This window comes from Cupressus sempervirens, chromosome 10, assembly GCF_028749045.1.
Source record: "Cupressus sempervirens isolate cs-2001-9-10 chromosome 10, ASM2874904v1, whole genome shotgun sequence".
Taxonomy (NCBI): Eukaryota; Viridiplantae; Streptophyta; class Pinopsida; order Cupressales; family Cupressaceae; genus Cupressus; species Cupressus sempervirens.
In genome coordinates, this window is record NC_143127.1 from 983,542,069 (window position 1) to 983,551,700 (window position 9,632).

Genomic DNA, 9,632 nt, shown 5'->3' on the forward strand with positions numbered 1-9,632 from the left:
TTTGTAGGTGAATATTAGAGCTTGCTAGTGCAAATCAGATATTTGCATCACATTCAGAAGGTCAAAAAAACCCCAAATTGATTTTTGTTTCACCAAAATTAGATATCTGAGGTGAAATCTAGAGTCATCTAATTTTTGGAGGCACGATAGTGACGATTCAAGAAAAATAATTACAGAGGTGATTTTCAAACAGTGATATCTCCCTCATATGGACTCCTTTTTTTGAGAAATTTTTTTGTTCTGGGGTAAAATTTCATGATCTACACATTGGTGCAAGATGTTTGAGATCTTTGTTCCTAAATTTTTCTACAAATCACAAATCCAAATTTTTTCCACTTCAAATTCTTAGTACAGGCTCATTTGGACACATAATTAGGTTCCATTTTTTTTGAAAGTGCATTTTTTTGGTCTACTTTCCATATCTACAATCATATTATAGGCTTGTATGGATAGAAATACTACTTTTAGAAATAGGGCCAAAATTGGCAAGTGCCCATTGTAATCACACTACCTATAAAGTGTCAAATCATACATTAGGGGGGTTGATTGATTATTTTGGGGGGTGCATACATTCATTGATCTCATGGAGTTTTGTTCCCCCATGTCAGGGTGGTGTTAGACCAAGGTTGAAAAAGAGGAAGTATCAAAAATGGAGTGCTCCACTCATTGATCATCTAAGAAGAGAGCATAAGAAGTATTTCCTTATTTATGTTCCAACAAACTGATCTCTTCAACTGAAGAACAACCACCTATTAATAGACTTTTGGATATCATTATTTTCAGTATCAGTTCTGATTACTTTCATGTCATTAGAAAGGTGATTGAACCTTATCATATTTTGATGGATCTTTGGAAATAATATGGAGATCCAAATATTCCTCCCTTTCTAGAAGACATTATATATTTAGTCACTTCAATAATGGTTCCTTCCACTCTAGATGAGATCACAAATCCTGATACTCCTATTTATTCCACTGATCCAGTTTCAGCCATAGATGCTCCTGATTCAATGCAATAGGATATACCATGTCTTCCTACTTAAGCTTCATGGGATGACTTCCTTCTAGACATTGTAGGGATGTTCATGGAGTCTCACATTGAAGATGTGGGAGACATCATAGATGACATATGTCTTCTCTTTTTGAGGAAGTTTCTTCACTCGTTGCGAGGGCACACTCTGACCCTAAACCACTTGATCATTCTGACATCATTGTAGATTCTTTGCAGTAGATAGAGAAGGACTCTTTCACTTATGAGGAGTCATATCAATCTGTGTGGATTGTCTTCTAGTTTCCTTAGACATCATATTTTCTTAGGATTCTTCCTATTAGTTGGGGAGTGTTCTCTACTACACCTATGGCACCACTTCTTCCTATAGGGAGGACCATCATTCAACATTCATGGTGCAGCTTCTTTAGTCATCAAGGAGCTTCTTTCATGGGTGTGCATTCATCATTGAGGGGAGGCGACATTGCTTCTCTTCCTCCATCTTCCTATTCAAATGCTTCATCATCTTAGGAACTTGATTCAGGTTCATACATGGACATGCTTCCTTGTTTCTGACCTTCTTGTGGGAATTCACCAGATTGGTTCATGACATCTACATTCATCAAGGAATTGTCAACATCTAAGAAAAATTTAGAGGTAGCATCCACAGCATATTACATCTAGATTCCTCTTCCATCTTCCTATCCATAGTGGGAAGCATACTTGCAACTATATTTGTTGTATCTTCTTCTAAAAGGGAGAAATGTTGTTTGTAGACATTGGATTTTCTTTTGTCTTCGAGCACTTATCATTATGAGATCGTTCACTAAGGGGGGGATTTCATCGAGGGATTCTCTATTGTATATGCATGATGTATGTCATAATGGGGGGTCTTGATTACTCCATCTGTTCGTGCATCTTTCTATGTTGTACATATCTCTCTTTTTGGGGGAGGGTTTTTCCCATGAGATTTTCCCTCTTTCTCTATTTGCAGAGAGATTCCCTTGCATTATCTTGTATATACAGCATTGTATTTGTACAAGGGTACCTAAGATGGCCTAGTATCCAAGACCCATTATGCATTTCATTATAGCTTTTGTGAGCTTAAGTGCATTCCCCTAAGTTGCACTTAAGGGGGGCTGTTAGTATAAATAATTATTATTTACACTTTACTTAAGTTTATTAGGATAAATGCATTATTTTATTATTTATTAGGTTAGACACCTAGGAGTTTGCGTACTCATACGAGTTGTCAAGAGTAAGCAACTCCAATTTAGAAGATGGTGTCTACAACATAGGAGTTAGCATCTAATTTAAGCACATGGTGTCTACAACATCTCTACACATGAGACACCTTCTCATACTTATCCTCTCATTGATGCACGTATATTCATGCACAATGGAGGACATGTACTTATTTTTCATGCTTATCTCCTAGTTCATTCTAGAGACATTCTAGATCCATCTTAGAAGCCTTTATATATAGGCACCTCTAGTGTACTATGTAAATCAATTTTCATTATTCGTATTGATATTTTGATCATACTCTATTGGTCTATTTTGTGCTAGTTGTTGAGCTTCTTGGTCCTGGGTGAATTTTTCCCTAAGGAAAATTCTTACATGGTATTAGAGTTGTACCAAATTCTTATAGGAATCATTGAAACAAAATGAGAAGAAGCTCACACCCAAATTAAATACATATCTAATACTACTAAAAGACATTGGATTTGTGGTGAATTCCAGCACTACTACATGGAAGAACATCTATGGGCTACACAAGCCTAGTGACTTTGTTGTGCATGTCGACGACAAAGATAGAGAAGAAGATGATGATGATGAAGAAGTAGAAATCAAAGATGATTAGATAGTCAATGTCAAATTGACGATGAGGAAGAAGAATAGGAAGCCACTAGAGGAATTCTTCCAGAAATACAGAGTAATGAAGAATTTTATGTAGAAAAAATTGCAGCATTAATTATGACTTCCTTTTCTCACTCTTTGAGAAAATTATTAGTACAATCAGGCTCAGAGAAGGCTTCTACCAAGTTTTTTGAGGTCAAATATGATAAATCAAGCACACAAACAATCTCTAAAATTTCTATACCAAGTGTTTCAATGACTAAAGTTCCTAGCACTTCATCTTTAGGGCAACAAATCTTCATAGCATCAGGCTTGACCAAGCAATAGCAAGGTATTCGTGTTGTTAATGTTGTTTCTACTATTAGTACTATTGATGCTATTCCTACTTTTTCAACTATTATTTCCACCATGGCCAATAAAATGACAGTTGAGAATTGATCTCAACCAAGCATTGAACTTCTAAAAAAGGGAAAAGAAATTTTTTATTCTACCATTCCAAAGATTAAGGGTAAAGAAGAGGAAGAAATGGATCTAGATGAGGACGTTATTATTCCAAATTGGGATACCTCTAACCTCACTCTAGAAGAGATGGATACCATTTATGAACTTTGGAAGAAAAGGGCTAAGAAAAAGAAGCTTAGAGAAGAGAGGAAAAATATTAATCAATTCCTTGAGGACATAAAGAGCATATTTGTTGAAGCTCTAAATATTGAGGTTGATGGGAAACAACATATTTTGGGTTAGTTATTTTAAATTGTCCACAAGTATAATGAAGAATTGAATGGGCAAGAAAAAATGTTGCAAAGAGTAGAGAGAAATTTGAAAACCAAGTTTTGGAGGAGGTAGCACAGAATATGGATACTGATCAAGTAGAGATGTCTACTATTCTTACTTCATTGGAAATGTTTATCAATGATCTGGTTTCATTATTTGTCAAGTTGAATGACACATCTATCTTCACAAAGGAGATTAAGGATAAATTATCCAAGATAGATGAGGATATGAAGGCAAGTGCACACTAGTTGTCACTTAATCTTGGTTGTAGTTCTACACACTTTACAAAGCTAAGATACTTAATAGATCTACAAGCAAAGTTGTTGAGGGAAGAAGCTAGAATTTGGGCCACACTTATAGAAATTCATGGTATGGTACTTCTAAACATAGATGCACTGCAAAAGTACATTGCACATGCAAAGACACGCATCCATGACACAAACTTCTCTATAGATGACCACATGATAGAACTATTAGTAGAGGTATCGATAGCCTTGCATGCAATTAAGGTATTGCAAGAGAATTGGGACAATACTATGTCAATCATTTTGAAGGTACACACTAATTTCTTGTCACATTTTGGTATTAACTTGTATATATTATACACCTTTGGCATTTATGTCAAAAAGGGGGACAAGAAGATTATCTATATAGATTATCGATAAAGGCGAGAAAAAGATTATGTAGATTATCATACTCTAGTTATTGGTATAGAGAGATATATGTATGGGGGATTAGTAATATACATCTAAGCAAAAAAATTTACAAAAGAAATTTTTGAAGAAATTAGAAAAAACAAAGTAATTTTCTAAGCTATAATAGTAGTAAGTCAAAACCAAGTTGAAGACACAGAATATTGATAAAGGATGTTTTTGACTTGTAATTTTGAGGATTCAAATTGTGGTGTGATAAGTGTATTTTTCATGAATGCCAAAGGGGGAGATTTTTGACATTAAGGTCAATTTTTATATTAGTGACTTAACACTTCGTCAGTTGGTTACATGCTACTGAGCTCTACAGTTACTATTGATCTTATCATTCATCCAGTAGTGTTAACCAAGTATTTCAATTATTGTTGAGCTAAGTAGTCAGAATGCATTTCATGTCAAGCTTCACAGTGTCTACCAAGCATCTGAGACAGTTTACAATATAGCCCGAGCATAGCAGTGCCTACCAAGTTATCCAATACAAGTGATGAAGAACTTAGTGTTAACTAAGCTCTATAGTGTTATACAAGTTCTACAATGTCTACCCAGCTCACAATTTTAATGAAGTGAATCTAGTGTTGACCGAGTCATGTAGTGTCTATTGGGACTCAAAATTGAAGCCCCGATTTTGAGTACCATTGAGAAATCAAGCCCTTTAAACGCTTTTAAGTGCATGCATACTCAGTTGTACCTTTGAGTCCCATGAGATGTTTAATGTTTCTAACACCTTTCATTTAGTCTGTCGATGTGTTTCATGAAGTTAAATTGTCATTTCGAGCCATTTTGTGAAGTCCTATTTTGAGCATTGTTAATTTTGCATTTTGGTTGTGTCAAACAGCAATAGGAAGCCTGTGTTTGCAATTGAATATCTTGCACCCAGTCATGTCTCATGACTCACTGCTTTGGGAGTATTTAGTGCCCATACCAGAGAACCTATGTTTTAGATTTTGAGTCATTTCGAGTCTATTTGACTTGCTTTTGAATCCCTCAAAGTTGGTTGTTTATCAATGTCATGCTGATGTGAATTGCTCAGAATTCTAGAAGGTCGTGTTTGACCTATTATAATTTTGACCTAGTTGAAAAAAATGATAAAATTCTTTTTGTGTTGCATTCTAGTGGTTAGAGACTTTTTGTGTTTCAAGTTTGAGCTTATGACGAATCCTTTTGATCAGTTTTCAAACACGATTCCAAACACAATTTCTAGCTTTTTACTGGTGTCAGAGAGTGCAGATTGATTAGTACCCCTGTTCGTGATGTTATAGCTCGAGATCTATGATAGGTGAGATTGAATGGATTGTACCACTATGTTGTCCTCCAAAAATACTTCAAGTATGCCAATTTTTAGGTCTTGAAAAATCTATCTACACATTTTTCTAGGTCAATTCCATTTGCAAAAATTGCTTTTCTGCCATTGTTTCAATCTGCAAATTCTAAGTAGCCTACTTTGACCACTTTCCATTTGCACCCAATCATTCGTCATGAGCCCAAATTGTATATCCATACTCTCCTCATGATAGTGAACCAATGTCCCAAGTTTTGTTTCCTTAGGTGTCCGTTTACCCAATTTTCAAAGCCAAATCTGAACTCAATTTATTGTTTTATAACATGTTTTCATGTAGTTAGTTCTGAGAATTCAACTTTAGCGGTCGACATATTTTGACCCTAATGTTGTCATGTGACAAAATTTGGCAAGCCTGTTGAAAATGTAAGAGAGAACAAATGTTTAGATTTTCAAAGCCCGACCAAGTGTTTATATCAGTTTTTAAAGCCGATTATCATGCCTTCCTATCAACGAATCACAGTTTAAAGAACAATGATAAAATGAGTTTTAAGTGATGATTCAGCGCTTGAATTGGATTCCAGTCAGTTCGAGAAGGTCAATGGATCAGTTTGCATATTAGTTGTTTGAAAATGAAAAAAAAATTAGTTAGACTCACTTTGGGGTCTGATTGATTCCATCAAGCAAAGTGAGTCAAAGAATGAAAATAATGAAGCTAAAGTGAATGCCCAGTTGTATGCTCTTAAATCAAATACCCAAATGAACATTGGATCATCAAAATTATTGTTAAGAAATACATGGAAGGGATTGGTTGGAAAATATTTAAAGAGGACATTGGAGGGTTTGAAGATACTCAATTTTAGAATAAAGGTCTTTTGGAGTACATTAGTACAGCCAAGGACACAAAAGACTATCTTTGGTACCTAATTAGTGTTGATGTCAATGAAGATGAGCCCTTTTTAAGGAGTAACATTTCACCATTACTTGCAATTGGGTCTCACGATTATACTTTGCATGTCTTCCTCAACAATAATTTTGTAGGAAGTGAAAATGGCAATAAAACAACTCCAAGCTTCTATGTTGAGATACTGATTTCTCTAAGCCCTAGGAAAAATGATATAGCCATATTGAGTGTGATGGTTGGAAATTCGAATTCGAAAGCACATTTTGAGCGAAAGAGTGCAAGAATAAGCAATGTAGCAATCCAAGGGTTTAAAGATGGCACTCGTGACTTGTCACAAGAGTTATGGACATATTAGATTGGTTTAGTTGGAGAAAGGTTGAATATCTATTCTAATGATGATTCATATATGACAAATTGGACATCACCAATTTCTAATCAGCCCTTGATGTGGTATAAGATAATAATAGATGCACCAGATGAAGATGGACCTATCTTTTTAAATCTAAGTAGTATGGGAAAAGGGCATATTTGGATCAATGAGGAAAGTATTGGACGTTATGGGATTTCCTTCTTGGCTCCTCCGGGAGATTCTACAAGAGGCAATTATTGAGGAAATTATAGCTTGCATAAGTGTGCAACAAATTATGGACATGTCTGGAAGACCCATCCACCATCTACTCAATCTTTAGAAAGGATGGAAAGTAAGACTAATTCCCAAATGCTACATGAGAATGGTGTATCAAGGCTTCAACTTGAATGTCCTATGGGCAAAATAATATCTTCAATCCAATTTGCAAGCTTTGGGAATCCAGAAGGAGTATGCGGAGGTGTCCATCAAAAAGAGGCAAGTGTCTTGATGCCACAACACAGCCATGGAGTAAAATGTAGTAGGGGATCAAAGAAGCCTCTATATATAAAATAAAATTGCCATTTGCATACCAAAGCCATAGGGGAGCACTAAACTTGCATTTGAAATAAGAGGGCAACATGTTGAAACAAGGAGTGTCCATGCTGAAGGTAGACAAAGAATTACCCACGCATCAAAAGGAGATCATGCATATGAAGAGGAACACACCAGTCACAAGAAAATAAACCCACACACAACAAGAGCTATTAAAATCCATGCTAAGGAGAAGACAGCACATCAAATGGCAGAGGAAAGCACAGAGGATGTTGAAAGAAGAAAGCTCACACCATGTCAAAAAAGAACACTCCATGCATGCAATAGAAGAAGACACCAAGCAGTCAAAGGAAGGAATTACACTCAAATCAAAAGTAGAGAAGGCTTAAAAGAGGCAGGGCAGCTCTGCACATGGAGGATGGTATCAAAGGATGATGTCTAAAAAAACCCACGCAGGGACATAGAGGAAGTCAGCACATCAATTAAGGAAGCTATAGCATGTTAAAGGTCTATGATGATTTGGAAAATCATTTTAAAACAAATCAAAGCTGCCTTGCAAGATAAATCACATGCAAGAATATAAACAGGAAACCCACACAATTAGGAGGAGTTGTATGTTTCAAAAAGAAAGCCCACCAAATTGAGAGAAGACCCACACATAGTGAGCAGGAAAAGCCACCCAACAGCAAACATAGAGGAAGTCAATGCCAGATAAAAGAAGCTTCCCAAGCTAGAGAAAATTCATGCATCCAAAGAGAGCTCACACTAAGGGAAAAGAGCCCAGAGCAAATGCCAATGAATAAAGGCCACAGGCACATAAGAGAAGTTGTTGGCAAGTTAAAAAGAAATAAGTCCATGCCAATGAAGGGGAATCTACAAGAAAAGATAAAACCTTTCATCCCGCATTGGGGATATGGTATGCTTTCGAGATATTTAAATACAATCTTACACAATATAAGAAATGTCTTAAAGACAGCCCTCTTTTGGAAGTTGCAGGCTGAGGAGGGACCCATGGATGCCAGCTAGAGGTATGATGATAGGTAATATTTTTAACAAACATGCATATTAACTAAGATGATATTAGCATGTGAAACCATTGGAAAAGTCCAAAATTTGGCGATTCGCTATATCGCCACCAAAAAAAGGTGAGGTTTTCTAATAGCGACATAGCGAATTACCAAAAAACCTCAAAATTTGGCAAGGGTTGTTGTGGGTCCCACTCCCAATGTAGTCAAGAAATCAATGAGTGACAAGTGGCAACTGGGCAGTGGGAATAGAATGACTCAGTAGTGATGTGGAGCTCTAGACCAATCACAAGGTGCCAGATGGAAAATCTAAGGGTGTTCGTTATGTCGCTAAGGTGAAGTTGCACGTCAATTAACATAGCGACATAGAAAATATGATGTGGCATCCAAGTGGTGTGCTGACATGGCAAAATTGAAAGACAAATAAGATGTTGACACATGGGACCCAGGTGGTAGGGATTGATGACGAAGTAGCAATGAGCTAATCACATGACAACACATGGCAACTCGATCAAATAGAGTTGGCCCGAAGTGGAAGATAAGGGCAAAAAATAAAATGATTTTTAAATGTTATTTTTGAATATCTTCCCTAGAATCACGTGCAAGTTAGGTTTTAAATAAAATTAGAGATTATAATATAGTCCAAACCTTGAAAAGGATTAATTTTTTGCAAAATATTGTGCAAACCTATGAACAGAGGCCTAAACTTCAGAGGGGCATAACTGAGGCAGTTTTTATCCAAAATGGGCACTCCAATATACCATCAAAACTGGAACAATCTAAGTTTTTCATTTCTGAGGTTGGTTTTTGCACAGGTACTCACCGATTTCTATTGTAAGCTAATTTATGATTCCCAGGGCATTCTCAACAATAAGAAAATTTCATCATTGAGCATCTGAATTGGTTAGAGGGCAGATGTAAAGGCTTGTTGAGATGTGAAAGTGAAGAAAATCAATTTAGAGAGGTTTTCTTGTCTTCTAGAGGCTTTTCAACTGATTTTCACTTTTCACTATGAGTTCAATTTGGCATCAAAATCAGTTATGATTTTGAACTAGATGTCTCAGATATTTCATGATTTTGCAAACCAAATGATGAGGATTGGATTCTGGCAGTTGAGGAGAGAAGGTAGAGAGATTCTTTTCAGCTTCTTGAGGGAGAATTTTGAAGTGACACATGTCAATTTCAAATTCAATCC

General features: G+C 36.1%; 1 pseudogene; it reads left to right on the plus strand.

The window, feature by feature from the left end:
• Positions 1-6,404: 6,404 nt before the first annotated feature.
• LOC149537265 (beta-galactosidase 2-like) lies at positions 6,405-9,336 on the plus strand (annotated as a pseudogene).
• Positions 9,337-9,632: the final 296 nt, after the last annotated feature.